At 29.7% G+C, this 24,065-nt stretch overlaps 1 protein-coding gene and 2 long non-coding RNA genes across 5 annotated transcripts in view; 2 read left to right on the top strand and 1 right to left on the bottom strand.

The window, feature by feature from the left end:
- The window catches only part of mahj (LisH and WD40 domain-containing protein mahjong), a 161,543-nt gene extending 152,197 nt beyond the window's left edge, over positions 1-9,346 (bottom strand). Inside the window, exon 1 of one of the 3 annotated variants that reach the window (XM_087154784.1) lies at positions 9,111-9,346. The gene's annotated coding sequence lies outside the window, so the exon portion shown is untranslated. Of the gene's footprint in view, positions 1-9,041; positions 9,067-9,110 lie in introns of those variants that run through there. The other 2 variants (XM_087154786.1, XM_087154785.1) reach the window with 2 other exon arrangements.
- Positions 4,048-8,011, top strand: LOC122273949 (uncharacterized). Its single transcript, XR_015430345.1, has 2 exons — positions 4,048-4,188; positions 4,991-8,011. It is a non-coding gene; the product is annotated as an uncharacterized LOC122273949 (long non-coding RNA).
- Positions 9,347-15,156: 5,810 nt separating the features above from the next.
- LOC147801173 (uncharacterized) lies at positions 15,157-22,263 on the top strand. Its single transcript, XR_015430183.1, has 3 exons — positions 15,157-15,243; positions 18,207-18,298; positions 22,105-22,263. It is a non-coding gene; the product is annotated as an uncharacterized LOC147801173 (long non-coding RNA).
- The last annotated feature ends 1,802 nt before the right edge of the window (positions 22,264-24,065 follow it).

Genomic DNA, 24,065 nt, shown 5'->3' with positions numbered 1-24,065 from the left:
GATTATTATTTTCATATGTCAATTTTTTTTCGTTTTCTATATTTTAAGGAATAATATTTTTTTTCTAATATTTCATATTTTATTGATTAGATATTCTAATACTAAAACATTATTCCCCTTAAAAATAATGTTTATTTATTTTTTGCTTCTTTGATTTAGATCATTTTAAGCTTTGTTCTAGAATGACATGAATTTCCCCTTCCTGCTTGAATCGTTCTAGTTCAAAATGGCGGATTAATATTTTCATAACTGTTAAATTTTTTTCGTTTTCCATATTTTCAGCAATATTTTTTTTCTAATATTTTATATTTGATTTAGATATTCTAATGCTAAAACATTGTTCCCCTTAAAAATAACGTTTATTTATTTTTTGCTTCTTAGATTCAGGTCGCTTATTAAATCATTTTAAGCTTTGTTTACCTTGGGGATCTATTATACGGACTTCTGGAAGTCCCACCGATTCCGGATACGCGACTTTACACTGTAAATTCTTTTTGAAGTTCAGAGAAAGTAGTGCCTGGTTAGAGCAATGTTTCAGGGCATACATGACTGCCCACGCCCAGTTACGACAGTGTTTGCTATGCGGAGAGGGACATCATACCATTTAATCATAAGCATATACATGTAAGATCATATCAAAAATGTGCTTTTTTTTTCAAGGAAGGAAGGGTACTAGTACAAAAAAATCACTTTGTTTCTATTAATTTATTTATTATAAATAAAACAAGCTATATACTTGCAATTAGTAAATTACCAACTGCATTTAATATTCAACGCGCGAAACAATCCTTATATCCTCACTTATTAATACAATCGCATAACGTATGTAAAATTGTGTTTGCACAATTTTTACAATGGATTGTCATTAGATGGCAGGCGACTTTGGTTTATTTCCATATTGGTACCTGTAAGCCCCAAAGAGCAAACATTTTACACAGAAAAATTATAAATAAAAAGAGGTTTGCTCAGGAGAGGCTACGATTTGTCTTTCAATTTGATATTTTTCAGTGCTTTTTTTTTTCAGTTTGTATGTCACTGCCTATAGAAGTCCCCAAAACTTGGTGATAATTTTAGTACTGTTACAGAAATTTTCCTTGGGGATTCTGGTAACCAAAGTGTTTCTCATTACTTGTTCCGGCCAAACTAGAATCACCTAAGTTTTTTGTACTTGCAAAAAAATTTTAAAATAATATGTAATGCTTGCCCTAAGCAGGGCTCGAAATTAACGGTGGTCCGTTGGTCCGTGACCACTAAAATCGGAGTCGGACGAGCATAAAATAATAAACAGTGGTCTGCCGGACCACCATCCGCCGCAGCCGATCTCCGTTAATCTATTCTCGCAGCCGATCTATTCTCGATCTTACGAAACTTAAACGATCTTACTTAAAACTATTTTAGAACTTATTCACAATTTTTTTTTTAGAATTTTTTATACAAAATTTATATTAATCAAAAATTTGATTTAAATCAAAAATTTATGATTTTTAAAAAAAAAATCATGATTTTTTTCAATCAAAAATTTTAATTTTTTTATTTTTTTATTTGCAGCTAATAGGAACGCGTAGACGGACCAGTAAAGTTTTGTGCGGACTAGTAAAATGTTTTAGTTACTGGTCCTATGGACCAGTAATTTTTTTTTTTAATTTCTACCCCTGCTAAGGTTACTATGAATTCATCCCCTTCACTTAAGACTTTTTAGTTTACTGCATGCCGACTGGCAGTCGCCAACACTTGGTGATTTCTTAATTGTAGTTACAGATAATAAAAAAATTAAAAAAAATCGCCCTTTTATTCCCTCTCTTTCAATAAAACTTAAAAATATGAGCTTCACCTTCATAAGAAAGTCAAGCACAGACAATTATTCAAGGGATTCTAAAGGCCATATCACACATAGCGAAAATTCGTTCAATTCAACCCCAACTTCAACTCCGAAGACAACCCCGTCCGAAAACATAGGTGTGCTATACTTATCCGAGTTGGAACAACTGTTGTTCAACTCTTTCACATCTCTTCGAAAGTGTTGAAGCAACTTCACAATTCAACCAATCAGGTGGCAGCAACCGCATGGGGTTATGGGATAGCACAAGTCAAAACAATATGGCCGCAAAGTTTATGGGACGAAGCAGCGAATCTAATTTGTTATATACTAACTCAGGTGAGTTTTTAATTGAGTATTGATTTTAAAGTTATTTTATACGAAGTATAAATATGCTTCTAACCATTAAAGAAGTTTATGTTATAAATGTGTTATGTTTTTAACCGTGAATTAAAAGTAGGATTTTCTACGCCAAATTCGCTAATCTAAAGTAAATTTTGCAAGTACATAAAAGTAGTTTTGTTTTATACTTTGACATTACTCTAAATGATAAACAAATTTTATGAATTGCATTCAATCCTTTTTGTACGTAACTGTATATTTTTTAGTATTCGCCGAATTAAAATGTAGTTTTTTTTTCAATTACTTTGCTCTTTCTATAGTTCCGATAAGATTATACTAGCAATTATTCTAGAGTTATTACTGAATTCAGTGATTTTGAATATTTTTTTACAAAGGAAAAAATTGCGTTTTAGAAAGTAAACTTTTCTGAAAACTTACTCATGCCTAAACAATAAGCTGACAGAATTAATTTCCTTGTATTATTTTATTTTTAAAGTGTATATTTGTCAGTATTCGCGGAGTAAAAATTTGGTTTTTTTCCAATTACTTTGCACTTTCTATCAGGGTTCGACAAGTGGGCACACCTTGAAAAAAACCTACTTGGGACGCTAAGTGGGTTTTATTAAAAAAGAAATGTTTTTATTAAAACTTATTGATTCACATTTAATTTTATGGAATTTATTCTGTAGCATAAGTTTGTCAAATAGATTTGCATGCTTTATATGATTAAGTTTTTAATATTTATAAAGTTGAAGAAACTTGAATCTGTAATTTTATATTACTATTAAAAACTTTGAGCGGGTTTTTTTCAAAAAGTAATATTAAATGAAATTAAATTAGATAGAAATTTAAATAACATAGTCTGTAAGGATCAATTTTTCAAATGCAGTTGCATGCTTTATATTATTAATAAGTAGGTTTTGAATAAATTATGAAGGAAGTTGAAAATATTTTTTTACCCGTTAAAGCACTTTACAGGTATTTTCAAGGTAATATTTTCAATAAAAAATATTAACACATGTTTAACTTTAAATATACTAATATGTAGGTACTTTTTATATCTGCTTTTTTTCATAATTTAATAGACTAATTTATTTTATGAAATTAAAGATAAAGTTAAAATTATTTATCTAAAAATGAAGTCTTTTTCAAGGTGAAGGTTAAATGTTTGAAAAAATGGGACAAGTAACTGATGCTCCTTGTAATTATACATAATTTTAATTTCACCTTCTATTAATCTTATTATAAAAACATGGAAGACCATTAAAAATTTATTTCAGTTTTTACTGATTATAAAAAACTTACTCATACTTTAACAATATGCTGACAGAATTAATTGGTTGGTATTATTATATTTTTAATGACTGTTCCTTATTGTCTGTTGCCTTAAATACACTTGCTTCACCTTTCTTAATAAAATTTTTTACTTGTATTGCAGCAAAGATGAGTCAAAATTTTAAACAAGTGCCCATTGGGGAAACTTTTAAATGGAGCATCGAAATGGAGAGCACATTTATTGAACTCTTGAAGAAAAAAGAGAACATTTGGAATGTAACATCCCGCCACCACAGGAAACATCATTTAAGAGCTCATAAAAAATTAATCGAAACTGCTTTTACATTTCTTTTGGAATAAATTGTTCACTTTTATCAGTTCTTGTTTCTCCTAATTTTTAAATAGTTTGTGTTTATTCATGTTGAACCTTTAACAAAATAGTGCCGTTTGATAGTTTCCTTTTTTTTAAAATTCAGTTTCACGTAAACTTTCAATTTTCTATAAATAGCACAATTTTTTTCAAACTAGAGTATTTCACTAGACATATAGGGCAATTCCATATAAACAGTGACATGACCATAAAAAAAATTTTTCAATTATTTCTTAATAAATTAAGTGGATAATTAATCTGAACTATTGTAGCAGTTGTGACAACAGCTTATTTTTTGTTAGAGTTTCTTTTTATCAGGATGGCAACACTTTAAAGTCAGCTATTACAAGATTTTGTTCTACACCACTTCAATTTTCAGCAAAAGGTATGTTGATTTTGTTATTTTATAGCCATGAAAATTTTATTTCTTGATTGTTTCAGATTAATACATTCATAAGCCTTATAAAAATAATAAAATAAATTGTTAGAATCAAAGTAGTTATAACTATTATTCATAAATGATATTAGGGTCTACTACAAGTAGCATGAGTTACTAAAACATAGTTATGTTATCATTGCAAATCTATTAAACTATCAATTACCCTAAAAATATTTTTTTTTTAAATTTTTTATGTGTTTTAATCAAAAACAAATCTTTAAGAGAAGTAGCATCCAGTTTTGTTATGTTTTTTTGTATAAAACTATTGTAGCATGAGTTACCATGTGGTAACTCATACTATATTTAGGAAGTGAATTAAGATGTTATTTGCATAAATATTATATAAAAATTAAGTTTTATTGCAATAAGTTAATAAGTATGATAAAGATAAGTTTGTTCTTCGCATGTTTATTCCATTCTTAATAAGTTGTTTTTATTATTGTCAACTTTTCCTTGCTTTGCTCCCTATCACAAACAAGTCTAAGTTTAAAACTTTATAAAAGTTATTGAAGGAGGAAATTACTCAAAGATGTTATTGGAAATTAATGGTATTAGTTAAAGTAAAATTCAGACATTTCGATGTTATTGTTGTAAATAATCCATTAAATGTAAAAGGTATAACACATTGTACAATATATCTAAAAAAAATATCTATACACCAAAATTTTAATTTAAGGTAAAAGAATAGTGAAATCCTGCTAAGTTAAGCTCCATAAATTAAAACTTATCATATGTCTCTTTCTTACAGAATGGCCTTAACAGCTGCTGAAAAAATGAGAAGGAAAAGACAAAAACTTAAAGATGAAGGAAATCATGCGAAATATAAGGAGAAACACAGAGAGGCAGCTAAAAAAAGCCGCGATAAAAAGAAAAATGAAATTGATCAAATGACTCCAGTGGAAAGAGAAAAGGTGAGAAGACAACAAAGAAAGAGATCCAGAGAAAGTGTTGCAAAATCAAGATTCAACAAAAAGGAAAGGTCATTTAAATCACAACAATACCCATATAAATCACCTTGTTCATTGGGAAAAGCAGTTGCCCGTGCCAAACGGGCATTACCAAAGTCCCCACGTAAAAAGCAGGCAGTAGTGAAACAGCTTATGAAAAATATTGTCCCGAGTCAAGAACGCAATGTTGTAATACAGAATTATATTGGAAAAAATCCTATGAGCAGTGAAACTCTTCAGATAGTTAAAAACTTTTATATAAGAGATGATATCAGTCGACAAGCTCCAGGAATGAAAGATGTAGTAACAGTAAGAAATAGTGATGGTAAAATAAAAGAACAAATTCGGCATTTGTACAATTCTGTTTTGGAGACATTCTCTTTATTCTGTAATGATCATCCCGATATTAAGATTGGCAAGAGTAAGTTTGCTGCATAACGTCCAAAACACGTATTTTTAAGCAGCAAAATGCCTCATAATGTGTGCTTATGCAAACTTCATGAAAATTTTATTTCTGCTATCGAAAGCTTCAAGAAGTATTGCCCAGAATTCCCAGCTTATTCCTCAGGATTTATGAAAGATTTTCTTTGCGAGAATGCTACTGAAAATTGCTGGCAAACTTCTTGTAATAAATGTGAAAAGTTTTTTGAAAATGGTATTGAATCTTGTTTTGCTACATCTACTTCAAATATGGCTGAATGGAACAAGTGGAAAGATTTTGAAGGTAAGTTAACAAAAGTTGTAGAAGAAGGTAGCCTCGAAGATCTTGGAAAATACATAGTTTCAATGAAAAAAGATTTTTTACTTCATTGTTTCATTAAAAATGAACAAGCTCTAGCATATCAGATGCAGAAAGGAGAGGTAGGCTCCCAAAGCACCGATTTTACCACTGCTTTGCTACAAATTGATTTTGCAGAGAATTACACTTGTGTTGCTCAGGATGAAATACAAAGTTTTCATTGGGTACAGCCGCAAGTGAGTCTGTTTACTATTTCGTCGTGGTATAATGGACAGCATCACCCTGCTGTTATTGTATCCAATGATTTAGATCATTCAAAAAGAAGTATAATTCCATATTTAGATAAAATCTTTGAAGATTTCCCAGAAAGTATTATTCTGGTCAATATATGGTCGGATGGCCCTTCATCGCAGTTTAAAAATCGTTTTATTGCAGCTGCAATCCCTATATTGGAAAACAAATTTAGAAAAATAATTATTTGGAATTTCTTTGCAACATCACACGGCAAGGGCCCGGTTGACGGAATAGGTGGGGCTGTGAAACGCCAAGTTCGAAATTACGTAAAAGCACGCAAAGGCTCTGTTTTCAATGCCTCCGACTTCAAAGCTGCAGCTGAAAGAACTGGATCGGATATAAAAATAATTGAAATGAAGTGCAATGAAATAGAGGAACGAAATCAAAATTTAAATATGTGTTCAATATTTGAGGAAGCACTGCCATTAGAAAGTATAAAAAAAATGCATTGCATTTATGTGAACCAGGAGAAGGTGACGGGTGCTCTGTTAACCAAAAAAATATGTTCCAGCTTAGCAGAACAAAATTTACCAACTAAACCTCCAAAATTAAGCATTAAACTTGGTACTTACCTACTTATTAAATGTTTAGGTAAGAAGCAAATTTTTAGGTATGCTGCTATTTCACAAGGTGAAGTTGAAGATGACGGAGAAGTAAAGGTAATGTTTTTAAGAAAGAAAAACATGAATAAAAAAATTTTCATTTCAGATGAAAATGACATTTCCTATGTGACATTCGAAAACATCATAAAGATTTTACCAGATGCAGTAATAAAACAGAGTGGGAGCCGTTTCTTCTACGAATTTAAGGAAGAAATTGATGTTCTTGAACAACGTTAAATGTTTTAATATTTTTTTAATTTTCAATAAAATAATGTTTTTTTAAATACTTAATGTTAAATAAATATCAAAATAATATTTTATTTTGTTTCTGTAATCATTTTTAAAAGTTATTCATCTTTAATGTAGCATGAGTTACCTTATACTTGATATATTTTGTCAAATATTTAGTTTTTTTAAACTATTAAAAATAAAACTAGATGCTATTTTGTGATAAGAGTGATACATACAATCCACTCATAAGACTTAAAGTACTTAACATGTAGAATTTTAGCAGAAATACAGGTTTAACTTTTTTTCTCGTAACTGAGTGTCTTTTTTGGTAGCATGAGTTACCAAGCTATTTAATTAAAATTTCAAAAAGTTAGAGATTCTTAGGATTTTTAATGGTATCATTAAAAAAAACAGAAAAATTGTAATCAACCTAAATTTTGTTGAAAGAAAATAAGTGCAATATTTATTATTGCATCGTATTTGAAAGCTAGATTTCTAAAAATCTGTAGCATGAGTTACTGTGGAATTACCCTATATATAATAATACTTACCGAACTCTTAAAAAACTATTTTAATAATTTTTCAAAAACTTGAAGTCAACATTAAAACAATAATTGTTATTGCATTAATTTGGTGCAAAAAATTATCAAACTCCTAAATTTTGTTCCTTACTGTTTATTTTTACTTTTATATTTAATTTTGTTTTCTCCGTTGTAAAATATACATAGTAAATATAAATTGCAAGAAGCTATATTATGTTATTAAATATATGAAAAACTTAAAGGTAATTTATTTGAATAATTTAAAATAAGTATATGACTAAAGGTAAAAAATAATCTAAAAATATTTTTATTAACTAAAGATAAAAATCCATTGCGACTTATGTGCTTAATTTATGATAATAAGTGAAATAAATACAGAATGCAACGAGTATATTTATAACAAAATGGTGATTTTTTTTTCCTAATTTACTTTTCCAATATTAAAACTAATTATATATTTTTAACTTTTATGTCTAAGATTGCACAAATGAAAACAAACAGTTCTCTCAATAAATTTTCATAACAGCCTAATACCTGTCTTTGTAAGCGCCATGCTTTACTCCAAAGTGTCCTTCTCTTATCTTTTTTTAATCTTTATCAAACTGTAAATGATCAAACTTGAAATTGCTAAGGAAGGATCCATTGGCGTCGTTTAAATAAAATTTAACTAACACACGAGCTGAGTCTTTCGATAAAAAATTTCATTCGTCTATGTATAAAGCGCTAAATCGCCTAAAAAGAAAGAAATCACTCGTTTATCAATGGTCAACTCTTTTCAACCGTATGGATGGTTGTTGTACAGAAAGTCGAAGTTGGGGTTGAGTTGATGGTTGAATTGAACGAATTTTCGCTAGGTGTGATATGCCTGCAATGCAGCCAAGAACCAGCAATTGAATGCAGCACAATTCATAGGAGATTGGTCACTAACTACATAATACGGGGATATGTCCGAACAGTACCTGCACCAATTTTAGTTAGTTCAGAGCAGTAGCAGGCAAGAAACGCGAAAAAATCATCACAGAAAGGGACCAACTCGAAGAGTTTAACACCTTGCTACTTGGGGCAAATTACTACATTTTATTTATGTTTTGCAACTTTAAAACCTTATTGACACCTTGGCGATTGTAGTTGGTCCAAACAGATACGGATACGGAAATGTTTCAATACCAATTCCATAAAAAATATGCTCTACCCAACAAGTTTTGTGCAGCATGATGTCAAAAAGTATTCGTTTTTTATGGACTCAATATGATTTAAAATAACAGTTATACATATTCTAAATACAAAATAGCATTACGTAACTTTTCGACTCGATTCTAACAATATTTTACAAAATATTTCATGTTCAATGCATTAAAAGATTTGGTGAAGATTCAAATCCAATCTCTTCTTCCCGCCAAATAACCACGTTTATATAGAATTATTAAAAAAATAGAATATTTACCTTACTTTTATAAGATTTAATTGAAAAATTACAGTTTAAACTTTGTCAAAAAGAGGAAAAAAGTCATACCAAAATTTAATTCAAGGATTTTCACGATGTTATGGATCAACAGACGAATCAAACACTTTCAAGTAAAATTTTAGGAGCACGATTCGCAGACGAGTGCTTACAAACAACAAAAAACCATCACCACCACTTTCATAAAAACTACGCTTTATATAACACAAGATATTTTTAATGACGTTTAAAACACATGTTGTGGGAAACAGAATTTTTCACAACAAACCAGATAACTGTGACGTCATATCTCTGGTATTCGAAATGGATGGTGTTTTCTACACTAGGGAACGCTGCAAGCTCGGGACTGCCTAAATATCCGGGTTACTGTTTCAGTTGTATTTTAAAGGCATTTGGCATCATTGTGTTTTGAGATTCTTGCAAACAATGTATTTGATTACTTATTACTAGAGCCCGGAAGTTCAGGCAAAATGCCATAAATGCCCTTTTCTGCCTTTTTTAAACGTTTTCTTCTGGAAATGCCTTTTTCGTTCCTTTTGTTCATAAATGCCTATTTCTGTCTAATTTAAAATTTTTCTGCAAAGCTTTTTGTGCTTTTGACCGAGCATAAACGCAAAATGAAGAAATTTTGAAGTACAGAAATGGTTGACTGTCATCCGACGTATTGTAATGCATTTATAGAGATTAGGACTTTATTCCTTTTGTCTTATTAATATTTTCTCTCCGTGGCGTCACCTTCGTCGTGGAGTCAGAAAACGTGGCGTCACCTTCGCCCGATGCGCTTTGCAAGGAGAGAGAGAAAGGGAGTGAAAAGATTGGAGTTATTTTTACTTACAGTCAATAGAATTTATTCTTACTTACGGCCCATATAGCCTACACCATCAAATAACTCGTATGCTCTCTTATCTACAAAACGAATTCACCAAGCTGGTTGAGCACATTGTAGCAGGAGCACGAAAAAGTGTTCTAGTATACTTGTTATTTCTAAAATGCCTAAAGTAAAAGCCTGCACAAGCAAAAAACTGGACAGTTTTGTGAAAGAATTTGGGTCGGATGTGTTTTCTACTGATGGGAGCATTCTGTTTTGTAAGGCATGCGAGAAGTCAGTAAATTTTGAGAAGAAGTATTTTATATCTCAGCACTTGGAGACATCTAAGTATAAAACTGCAAAAGATAAAAAGGATGGGAAAACATCGACTCTGATTTCGACCTGTTTTCAATTATCTTCTCGCAAATCGGAATTTGCAATGGATTTATGCAGATCATTTGTAGATGCCGGCATTCCGCTGTGGAAACTTAAAAATAAAAGTATACGAGCTTTTTTGCAAAAATATACGAATCAAAGTGTGCCCTTTGAATCAACTTTAAGGGAAACTTATTTAGATGACTGTTATACCGAAGTTCTTAAAACTATTCAAAATGAAATCGGAACGAAAAACATAAGGCTATCTATAGATGAAACGACAGATGTAACTGGACGATATGTTGCGAATGTTATTGTTGGTGTTATGGACCCATTTGAAAAACATAAAATCTTTTTGTTGACATCTGAACAGTTGCAAAAGACTAACAGTACTACAATTGCACAGTTGTTCACTAATGCACTGGCTTTACTTTGGCCAAATGGTATTGAGCATGAAAGAGTGCTATTATTTCTTGCAGCTTCCTACGTGAAAAAAGCTGGAAATGCCTTAAAAGTTTTATTTCCTAATATGATCCATCTAACGTGCCTTGCTCATGCATTGCACAGGATAGCAAAGGAAGTAAGAGGTCTGTATCCTGAGGTAGACTCGCTTGTTTCTAGTGTGAAAAAAGTATTTGTGAAAGCCCCTTCAAGTGTTCAAAGAAATTGCACCAGACATTCAATTACCTCCTTAACCGATCCTTACGAGATTGGGAACATGGATTTCAGCAGTCTCATACTACTGCACAAATTTTGAGGAAGTTACTCGAGTCCTTACCAGCTTTTCGGATGAAGAGGCAATATCCATAAGAAAAAGTAAAAATCTGCTTAGCAGTTCTAAAATTAAAAATGAACTGACTATTATTTCAACTTATTTTGGGAAGCTCCCTGGAGCTATTGAACACATTGAAAAAAGAAATAAGTCTTTGTCCGAGTCACTAAAGATTTTCGACAATACTATTGAAGAACTAATGTCTGTGCCTGGACCATCTGGTGACATAATAAGGAAGAAATGTGAAAACGTCATCTCTGCAAATACAGACTTTGAATGCATCAAGGACATTGCAAAAGTACTTTCTGGTGATACTACAGTTGAACTTACCATATCTCCTACCATGGCAAGTTGTTTTAGGTACGCGCCCATAACTTCTGTCGAAGTAGAAAGATCCTTATCTTTGTTTAAAACTCCCAAGACAAAATTTATGATGGTACCATCAAAGGATTTTGATGGTTTATGTTGGTTTCAACAAGATTCTTGATGGTCCAACATGTTTTGATGGGCACCATCATACAACAATTTCCATCATGGTTTGTTGGTTTTTGATGGACCAACAAATTCCAACATAGCAAGATGGAAAATGTTGCTGTATTGCTATGATGGTAAACCATCAAGTAATGTTGGATTTTTCATGGACCAACAGTAACCATCATATTATGATGGAATATGTTGTATTCCCTTTATGATGGTCAACCAACATGGTATGTTTACTATTGATGGACCAACAACAGTCATCAAAATATGATGGAAATTGTTGGTTTACATTTATGATGGTCTACCAACAAGTTATGTATATTAATGTTGGCCCAACAATAACCATCATATTATGATGGAATATGTTGTACTCCCTTTATGATGGTCAACCAACATGGTATGTTTACTATTGATGGACCAACAGCACCATCAAAATATGATGGAAATTGTTGGTTTATATTTATGATGGTCAACCAACATGTTATGTATGTTAATGTTGGCCCAACAATAACCATCATATTATGATGGAATGTGCTGTATTCCCTTTATGATGGTCAACCAACATGTAACGTTTATTATTGATGGACCAACAAGATCCATCAAAATATGATGGAAATTGTTGGTTTATATTTATGATGGTCAACCAACATGTTATGTATGTTAATGTTGCCCCAACAATAACCATCATACTAAGATGGAATATGTTGTATTCCCTTTATGATGGTCAACCAACATGTTACGTTTATTATTGATGGACCAACAAGAGCCATCAAAATACGATGGAAATTGTTGGTTTATATTTATGATGGTCAACCAACAAGTTACGTATATTAATGTTGGGCCTACAATAACCATCATATTATGATGGAATGCGTTGTATTTCCCTTATGATGGTAAATCAGCATGGTATGTTTACTAATGATGAACCAACAACAGCCATCGAAATATGATGGAAATTGTTGGTAAAAAATAGTTATTGCAAATAATAGCAATAATTATTTTCATTAAGGTGAATTTGAGAAATATAGAACAATTAGGCCTTATATCAGGACTAATAAAGTTAAGAAATATTCATTCATAAAATTTTTATGTGCACGTGAACTGCTTGAGCTTTGTGTGTGACATTTTACTGAAAGGTTTAAAGTTGTTATTTAAATTACTAAATATGTGGTGAAAGTATTCTCATGAAAGTTAAAAAATAAATGGTTATTGCTATTTAGTAACACAAAACAATTAGGCACACGTCGGGTTTAACTTAATTAAGAAAAATTTAAATAAGATAAAATTTTTATTCGCGTGAGTTATAGTCGAATATAGTCTTGTGATATTTTGCAATATGGTAGAAATTTGTGGTTTTAATTGCAAAAAATGTAGTAATATGTTGTTAAAGGTTAAAAATTAATAGTAACTGCAATTGATAACATTAATTTGAATTTTAAATTCAGAAAATAATAAGGCTTCATATCAATATTGATGAGATTAAAAAAGATTCACTCATATGGGTACACGACTGAGAAATTTTGAGCACGTGTAGTATTTGAGCATCGTCTCGCGGCATTTTATTGAATGCTTAAAGGTTGTGGTTTAAATGATCAAACATGTGGTGAAATTATAACGAAGGGTTTAAAATAAATGGTTATTGCAATTCATAACATTATGGAGAATATTAGAAACACCAAACAAGAAGGCTACATATCAGGATTAATTAAATTAACAGAGATTCAAAGAAGATAAAGTTTTTATTCACACGTGCGGTATAGTCGAACATATTTTTATGAAACTTCACGATAGGGTCGAAAGTTGTAATTTTAATAGCAAAAATCATAGTAATATGTTGTTAAGGGTTTAAAATTTATATTAACTGCAATTAATATCTATAAGGTAAATTTAAATTCAGAAAAACAATAAGGATACATATTAGTATTAATATGATCAAAAAAGATTTATTCATATGGGTATACGACTGCGAGATAAAATTATGAGCATGGTTTGGTAATTGCAATTTAATTACCATTTGCATAAATGGTAATTGCAATTCAAAACATTATGGTGAATTTTAGAAACACAAATCAAGGAGGCTATATACCAGGATTAATTAAGTTAAAAAAGATTCACACGTGCGTTAGTTTTATTCACACGTGCGGTATAGTCGAACATATTCTTATGATACTTAACAATGGGGTTGAAAGTTGTACTTTTAAATGCTAAAAATGTAGTAATATGTTGCTAAAGGTTAAAAATTGATAGTAACTGCAATTAATATCGTAAAGGTGAGGTTTAAATGCAGAAAATAATAAAGCTACATGTCAGGATTAAGTTAAGAAAGATTCATTCATATAGGTACACTAGTGATACATTAAATTTTTATGTACACGTGCACTACTTCAGCATTGTCTGGTTACTGAAAGGTTAAGACTTGTGATTTAAATTATTTAACATGTGGTTATTGCAATTAATAACATTATGGCGTTTTTAAAAAGTACAAAACAGTAAAGCAACATATCAGAAATAATTAAATTTAGAGGATTTAAATAAGATAAATTTTTTTAGAAATTCTGCAATTTGTATAAAAGTTCTATTTAAGGTTAAAAATAAATAGTTATTAAATGTAATAACATTGAGGTAGATCTTCAATTTAGAAAAAATTATACGCATTCACAGAAATTAGAACGATTCGTGGATTTAAGTAAACGAGTGATAGATTAAATGAGAGGAACAAAAGCCGTTATTTGTACTTTTTCTTAAATCGTGCATATTCTAGTAATATTTTACAACGGCGTGGAAATTTACTATTATAATAAATAAAAATTATTATATATATTGCTTTGGTTGTCGTAGGTCATTAAAGTAAGGGCTGTGTGATTGTACTTGTTTTCCAGTCACACAATCTAGGGCCTAGAATTTAACTTCTGCCACACCCATTTATATGGCGGAACCCATTCATAAATCCAATCATTCATTCACGGATCCTAATTTTGACCTGAACCAGAGAGCGATCAATCTCCATTCCAGTACCCCCCCACCCCAGAGATTTAATCTGTTATGAGATCATGGAGAACTTTGTGACCCAACAGATTTAACTTTCAACTGTCACCATTTATTACACGGGGAGTCTTCGAGGGATGGATTCAAATTCCCATTCTCACGACCGTGAGTCCAGCACCTTGCCAACTAGGCTATCCCGAACTATTATATAAATGAAATAATATTTAGTAATTGCAATGATTAATATATTGAATTTTAAAGTTGCTAAGGAGTAGGTAAAAACTTAAAAAATACTTATTAAATTTATTATTTAAGTATTTTGATGGTGATGTAAACACACAAAATAACTCTGAATAACTTTCGATCTAATGATAGGATTTTCAGATTATAAATTTTCTCTATATCCCTGTACCCATTGTATAGCTAAGAGACCGAATACAAGACTTTCGATTCCTCCGATTTTACGAGATTGTACATGGCATGTACTCTCGGAGGGTCTTGGCTGAGTCAAGGATCGAACCCCGAAAGATATTTTAATAGAAAATGAATTAAAAAAAAACACTTTATATTGCTTTGTTAAAATTCCAGAGTATACTTTAATTTCTCACAATATACATTCGACCCTGCGTCAATCGCAATCAGGAGCGCAGTGTGAATGGTACTTAAGTGTTCTTTTCAAATTTTGCGTTTGGGGTGAGCAGCAAAATATCAGCTCAACTTCTTATTGTTTGTTGACTGTTCACCCTCGTGAGGGTTGCAATCACGTAAGTATTTATAAAATTATTTATTCTTTTAATTATTATATTTTCAGTACCTTTTCTTCTAGATAATTTATAGGGGATAGTTCCGTATAGTGATCTGTCGTACCAACTGCAATTGCCAAGGTACCAAGTAGATTTTAAACTTGTTAATGTTTTTAAAAATAACACGTAGATGTTTGCCCGGGGATGTCTATTAGTAGGACTGGGCGATATAAGAAATTTTATATCGTGATGCATCGTCAGTTTTGCATCGCGATATAGTATTTTTGAAATTCATTTACTTGTAAGGCGCAGAAAGTCGGATTTCTATCAAAACTTCATACTCAGATTGATTTAAATCAATTTATGAATTTGATGTATATGTTTTACTTAAGAAAGATATTAATGTTATATTTTCTAAAAATGATCGCACAAATAACGAAAGATTTCTTAGTTTAAAAATAAATAATAAAAAAATAAATAAAATTGAAATTTATCAATATATTTACCTAACAATATAGAGAGAAATTTCAAAAAATAAGTTCGTGAAAAATTATTTGTATGCTTAAAACAAAGTGCTAAATAAATTACACAAAAAAAGCACTTTTAAAACAACACTATTTTTTGTCATTATTATTTCACATAAATAATAAAGTTAAATTGAATAATTACCGAATTCTGAATGAAAAAACAAAGTAAGGTTTAATTTCTTAAAAATAAAAACAAAAGAATTATGATATTCGATAATATATTCAACTGACAATATTGAAAGAAAATTAAAAAACATGATTATACTCTTTAATAAAACGAAGTGCTAAATGATTTAAAAAAAAGAAGTCGTGGAAAAATAAGTTTTGTTATAATTTTATTTATAAAAATGAAAACAACTAAAGATTTATAAATTTAAAATCAGTAATAAAAACCCATTAAATTATTATTTTATCCAAAAAGTCTTTAATAAATTAAAATAAAGTAAAAAATAGCCTAACAAATTTGACTACTTTTTAATTTAATTCTTTATGGGCACCTTAAATTAGATTTCCGTTTGTAATAAATTTAATAATGTAAAATAATACTTAAACATATAATATCAAAAAAAATTTACCTAATTAATACAGAAACACTTCTTTATATATTCTTTTCAATAATGGATTACATTCAGAACAAGGTAACGACGGCGATTACCAAGTCTGAAATAATCTACAAGAAACGATCAAATCACGGCAAAGAAGAAAAAAAAGTAAGAGGTGCGGAAAAGAACATGTGAGATCACGATATATGTTCATTAAAACTGATTCTGATTCTACCGCTCAGCAATCAAGGCCGTTTCACTATAACGATACGTACATCGTCTTTCCCAGCGCGAGTTATCGGCCTGTCGATACAGGCGTTAAATCAAAATGTCGCGATATATCGATTAATGGCCCAGTCCTAGCTATGAGTTATACCTTTCGAGTTGGTCCCTTTCAGTGATGTTTTTTTTTTGTTTCTCTCGGGACACTGCCCGGAAATTTCAAGACTTGGCGATTATACCCACAGATCATGGTACGGAAATCTCCATTTATTTTTATTCTTTACCTCGTGTAAAAGTGCAATGTTTATTAAAAAATTATGTGGAACTCGAGCTATAAATTGGCTGGGGACAAATCATAAATTCTATTATTATTTCATCTACCATCAGTATTCTCAATCGTTTTTTGAAGGCTGTGCCTGAACTTTGATACCAATAAATCAACCCCTTTTCATAAAAATAAACCGGTATCGATTCAGATTCTATCTAACCGCTATCTATTCCCTAATTTATTCAGATTCAATTTTGAAAACAATTGATTCATTGTTTAAAATAAATATTAATTAAACATTGATAAAATTATCTGTCTTCAGAGGTCTGTCCAAGCCAAATTTATTACCGTTCAGGGGTACCTTCAACAATTCAACTTAAAAACGGTAGTTTCACAAAATACTTTTTCTTAAAATTTTATTTTTGTGTCTCATAAGAAATGATAAATCCATATTTTTATGTTGATTTTTTAATATAATTTGTAATTTTCACTAAATATATCTAAATTTTCACGAAACAGGTACCTCTCAGAAAAACCTAGACAGTCCCTTGGTCTTTAACATAAACAGTGGGAATTAAAATAAATAAATTTTTTATTGATGTTATCTTAAAGATATTTGTTACATAAAAAATGATGGATAAAATAATTGTGATTAATGCTGTTGAAAGTCTTTTGAATTTAGTCTCTGGTGTAAGATCGTCACTCAGAAGCGAATGCAATTGCCGTACGCAAACACTCGGTGCATATGGCAAAGTTCCAAAATCCTGAACCTCCGTCGCATGGAAAGACATATGTTTATGCGTCTGACTGAATCTCACGAGATAATCTCTTCTGAGATTGAGATTCGAAAGGGGTTTAGGTAGCCCAAAGTGTTGCAATAAGGCTTTGTGTCCCGAATCTTAGAATTAAGTCGCTGAGCACGTAACTTTTGAGACTAAATTTTAAGACTGGTATCCTACAACACTAGTGATGCTCTATACATTAATAAGCAATTTTGTTTTTCTTTCATTTTATTGTTATGATCTTCTGTTTTCCCAATCTTTTTTGATAGTTTGATGTGAGCTTTTTTGTTATCCACAATGCACACATCTATATTATGTAAAGCAGTTAAAGATAAAGTATCTAACAATTAAACTACTTTAAATTCACTCCTGCTATTTTATCAATTGTATGAAGGACAAATGTTCTGATAGCGATACCCATATTCACATTTTTGTTTATATTCTGTAAAGTGACTGAAAATTTACTACAATTTTAAGATTATTTATTACCATTTTATTATCCTTATATGAGCGTAATTTGCTGAAAATTGTTGTAAACATAAATATTTCTTTTAAAATGTTCATTCCATTCTAAACAAGGTATTTCGTATTTAGGGCAACAAAATGCAATTTATTTTTTTCTTTTAATTGACTTTCTTTTCAGTTCATTACTTTGGATGAGTTAAAAGGAACATTTGAACGTAGAATCTGTTGATCATTAGGATTTCGTTTCCATTCATCTGTTTGAGAGGATGGGTAAGTTTTGTTAGTGCAAAAAATAATCATTTTCATTTTAAAATTTAGTTAGAATTAAGAAGCTTTTTTAATTTTTCTTCAATTAAATGTGTAAACTTCTTTTTATAATGTCTAACTTTTATTTCATAACTATTTTTATTTCATAATCTGGAGTGATTTCTGTGTATCTAAAGATATCAAACTCGAAACTTTCTAAAATATACTAGATCCTGGAAAGCACTTTGTTTACAAAAATTAAAAAAACCTGAAGTAATTAAGGTTTAAAAATAAGGTTTCCAATTTTCTTGTCGCCATCGTACTTGTGAATCAGAATTTCGATATCTGACATAAGTATTAATTTGAGTTTTTGCATAGCATTAAGAGTTACTTGGAAAATTTTCAAAAAATTGCAAATCACAGTCACATAGTGGTTCGGGCCAAAGCTGTAGCATTACTGAAGCCTCATTTCATTTCTAATAATTTATTAGAAATGATTTATTATGTTTTTGTTTCTCAGTATTCAAAATGATTTTTAAACTAAGATTTTTAAAAAAATGTTGTGTGTTTTTTGTAGCATTAGAAACAAAAAGAAAATTCTGTTAAAGAAATTATAAGCTGAGTCAAACGCTTGACATTTCTTTTGGAAATAAATATTTTTAATGTGTCCTATTTTTTCTTACTGTTGTCACTACCACTGCTTTTAGTTTTTTTTACTTATTTTGTCTTTTCAAATTTTCTTGAAAAAGTCGAATGTAGTGACAATTTTGTCACCAGATAATTAGTTGAATATTTTGTATTTAGTTAACTGATCGTTTGCTTTTTTGTTAGAGTCTTCGTTTAGGACAACCTTATTATTTTATTACTAATAATTTTTGTAGCATTGAAGTTATTTTTCCGGCTTACTGTTATGGACTTAAGAATTTGTATTTCTAAGACTTCATAATTTGTTAGAAATTTAATCTTGCAAAAATTAACAAACTTAGTAAGAATTGCATCTCACATAATGGACATAATTATACAATGAAAACCTCTCAGGAGAGACCATTCTCTGTTCCTCGATAAAATGGACTTGGGAATGGAGGTTGGTCGTTCTTAGTGGTGTTACCTTCATCGACTCAAAGTTACGTGATTTTTCGCAAACAATTTTAATTATAGACTGTCATGTCTTGTGTTGATGTCGTGAAAATTGGATGGGTGAATAAAATTTTACGTTAATAGAAATTATCCCTTCTAATATAATTATGTGTGAAACGAAATGTACCAACTATGTATGGTGTAGTTTTTTTAAATAAATAAAAAAATTATGTTTTTAAGTTAGCATTTAATTTTTTTTTTCTTCATAAAAATCAGCTGTAAAAGATGAGAAGGGATTTGTTTGTTTGAGATGCTGAGTTTTTTCCAATTGACTTTTTTTATATACTTAAAATAACTAAAAGTAATCTAACAAAAATTACTGATTAATCAAAAATAAATCATTCAACTCTGATTACTAAATTATCGTCTTTAGTTCAATTTGACTACAACATGAAGTTGTAGATATCTGAGAGATCATCAGAAATAATTCTTCAAATAAAAACCAAGCACATATTTAGAATACATTTTAAACTACTTATTTGTTTTGATATTTTATTGTGTTTCCTTACTTGACCTTTTCCTCATCTTGTGCAGAGATTTTGCCTAATTGCTGAGAGAGGTTTTTATGGTCTCTGCTAAAGTCCATGGAAAAAATACCTTGCCTCCCTAAAGTGGTTGTAAATAGAGATCGCTACATAGAGGTGATCTTTCCTGGAGGTTTCACTGTATATGGCATTTTAATGCAGGGCAACAGTTTTATTAAACAGATGTAGAATTGTAATTTATCGATGTTTAATCTTTAACTTTCTTCCAAGCAATAGCAATAATTATACCTATTATTTTCATATATTCAACAACTTTTAAGAAATGTGTTTTAAGATTACATTTCGTCCGTTAAATTTCTATCTTATTTAAAATAGGACAATTGACTTCAAATCTTTATATTATTAATTTTTTATTCTTTAAAACACATTCCAATAAACTGTAATAAGGTACTACGTTTAAATTCTTCATTATTTAGTTTATTTTTATTATAGTTTTCAATTGCTTACAAGTATAAAATATTTAAAGGTTTACACAGTTGTAAAAGCTTAAATATTATATTTTATTTTTTCCATCGAAAATAATTTTTCCTAATTGCTAATATTTATTGAAGAATAGTTAATGTATAATTTATTTTATAGTAATTTTATTTATTTATTTTTGAATAAGAGAGAAATCATATTTTTCTACTGTTAAACTTCTAATTGTTTTGTTTACTGATTACTTCTTTGCCTTAAAACAATTTTCCCTTATAAATTTAACACTAGAAAGACAAAAGGAGCCAAATTAACCCCTTTCTCTTTTTTTTTTGGTTTCTCTATAATAGACAATTACAGTCTTTTTTTTATAATTTAATTCTTCATGCATTCAGAATTCCTTGAAACTCCCAAAAAACATTTTATTACTTTACTTGTACCATTTGTAAAGTTTTTTTTACGCAAAAAACATGTACTTTCCGTAAACATAATTTTATTATACCACACTTGTCCATCTGCCGTTCATTTACAATAGCTGTGCTATGAAAGCCAATACATTCTAGCTTTCATTTGATTTTTTGTGATTAAATCCTACTATTTCACATGGTCAATAACTATCTGTATTATAAATTTTGCCCTTATGTAGCTGAATAAAAATGTGGGTTTGATATGTATTTTTATAATGTTAAAATTCAATGGTACCCACTGAAACATTGTTAATAGTTGACAAAATTTTCTAGTTCTGAATATTTAAGATTTTTTAGTTCAGTAAAAAAAAGGTGTTAGAATGGTATGATGTAAGTGATATCAAAACTAAAATAGCCTTAGCAGATGGAGGCTGCACATGTGGCCTCATAGCGAATCAGGAATCGTTTTTGATTGCATTACTTACAGAGGCCTTTTTTGAGTTAAAATGTTTAATAAGTAAACATTTGGCATAAGAATACAATTTTACTTTTGGTTTTAGGAGAGAATTTCCAATAAGTTAGGATTGAAAAAAAATTAAAGAGATGCTGTACTTGTTCATTCAAACACTAACTTACTGAAAGTGCTGAGTATTTCTGACCTTCCATAAATTGTTCCAATTTAAGTGCTTATTTAATCATTCATGCCTTAGCAATATAGAAACATGTTAAAAATACAGTGTTTAGTTTAATCAAATATTTTCATTAACTAATTAGAATGAAATACCACAGAATTTCAATGATCAAGCCTATAATATATTTTTATTAAATAATTATATTAAGATTTTGGATGTCTAATCACTAACCCCCTCAGTCTTTTTAAGGTATACAGCAATGTTCAGTTTTTCTAGTGTTAAAAGTTATGCAATATTTTCATCCAGGACTATATTTATTTTATATGTTTTCATTATTATTACAGGATTGTCAACTTTCTACGCTTTTTTTTTTCCAAATATTTATTCTAGTGCTACATAAGTTTATGTTTTAGGATATTATTTTCTATTTATTTTAGCCAATTTTCCATGCCAATTCTCATAAATTCATTCATTTGCAATGAGATTTTGTTCTAGGTCTTTTGTTTTAAGGCTGTTGGCAAATTTAACAAAAATTTTTAAAGCTTTGATTTTTAAATGTCCACCACTTTATAAAATATTTTTTTAAAATGTGTATAAGCTGGCAGACCTGTTATTATTTTCAGCATAAAAATAAGCAAACAGCTACTGTCATTTGTTTATCTAATGTGTTTTAATTTGATTTTTTTATTTTGCAGTTATAATTCGAGAATTTATGGGAATAAAGTTCATCAATATTGTATATTGAAATTCAACATTTATGTATGTCAAATACTTTTGTAGATTATGTGTGTAAAAAAAATTATTAAAAGTACTATAAATGTATTAAATGTATTTAAATAAATGTTTTCAATTTACATGTTTGTCTTTATTTATCAAAATTCTATTTTTTGAAATCTATTATATATTTTTTGTAAATTGTACTTATAAACTATAGGAAATTTTTTTTCCTCTTCAATCTTAATGTTAAATTAAAAATAAATTATGGAATGCTATCTTGTTTTAAATGTAGGAAAAAACTTTCTGTAAGTTAGGGTCCGACAAATGATTAGAGTCTCAAGCTTTAATTTTGCTTAATTTAATTTCAATATTATAATGAAACTTCTACATAATCATAGCCGATATTGACATAGTATTCCATACAAAAAAATTTTTTTATATATTATTTTCAAATGTAAATTGGACTAACATAAAGATGTTCAAATCATGCTTATTAAAAAATGCATGGATTGTGGCGAAAAGTTATGGTTGTAACCAGCCAATTTTGTTTACGATATACTTAGTGGTTCACCATAATGAAAACAGCAATATATATTGGTTTTTTATGTACCAACAAACAAGCTGAAATATGGGTAATGGCTAGTCTTCAAGAATTAGTAGAATAGTATGATCATCAAGAATTAGTATGATTGTTGTTGGAATTCGTTCATTTGTGTTTTGTTAAACCATGGAGCAAAGTTGGATTAGCTCATATCTGTTCAATATAGGTTGTTCCAAATTCTAATATGAAGTGATGGTCTATATTGATGGTACCAAAGAATAAAATGGTTTTTTTGTGACATTAAGTTGGAAACCATCAACACACGTAGGTTTTCTAACATGGGGTGATGGTCAGTCTTGATGGTGGCAGCAGAAATTAAGCTGGTTTTTGATGGAATGTAAGTTGGAAACCAACAAAATATGTTGGTTCCTGATTATTTTTTGTGTTGGACCATCAAAAAATACCATCAAACCATGTTGGTTTTTGATGGATTGTTTTGTTGGATTATTGAAAAATACCATCAAAATATGTTGGTTCCTGATAAATTTTTTTGTTGGACCATCAAAAAATACCATCAAACCATGTTGGTTTTTGATGGATTTTTTTTTGTTGGACCATTGAAAAATTCCATCAAAATATGTTGGTTCCTGATAAATTTTTTTGTTGGACCATCAAAAAATACCATCAAACTATGTTGGTTCTTAATGGATTTTTTGTTGGACCATTGAAAAACACCATCAAACTATGTTGGTTTTATCTATGTTGGCCCAACATAAATTTGTTCCAATTCCTAATATGAGGTGATGGTCAGTCTTGTTGGTACCATCAGGAATTAAGATGGAATATAAGTTGAGACCAACAACATATGTTGGTTCCTGATTAATTTTTAGGTTGGGCTATCAAAAACTACCATCAAACCATGTTGGTTCTTGATGGATTTATTTGTTGGACTAACGGAAAATACCATCATACTATGGTGGTTTTGTTCATGTTGGTCCAACATAAATTTGTTCCAATTCCTAATATGAGGTGATGGTCAGTCTTGTTGGTACCATCATAAAATATGATGGTTTTTGATGGAAATTCATGATGGTTACCATCATATTCATGTTGGTCCATCAAAGAAAAACCATCATAAAATTTGTCTTATTGACTGACAGGAGACAAAATTTCTCTTTCGAAAATTTGAAAAAGCATCTAGTTGTGATGTGCAACAACAACCAATCATCAGAATAAATCTGCATACAATATTATTGTAAGTACGAGTTTTCAATTTTTATTTCGCACCTACGCAGTTGGGTTTTTTTTGTGCAATTATGTCCACTTCTTTTGTACTATTGCTACGACAGTCGAGTGAAATGAATATGTAGGTATACCGGATACTTCTAGCAACTTTTT

Source organism: Parasteatoda tepidariorum, chromosome 11 (assembly GCF_982258835.1).
Source record: "Parasteatoda tepidariorum strain Cologne lab strain chromosome 11, Ptep-v5.0, whole genome shotgun sequence".
NCBI lineage: Eukaryota > Metazoa > Arthropoda > Arachnida > Araneae > Theridiidae > Parasteatoda > Parasteatoda tepidariorum.
Note: the sequence above shows the minus strand (reverse complement) of the source record. Positions and strands in the feature narration are given on the sequence as shown.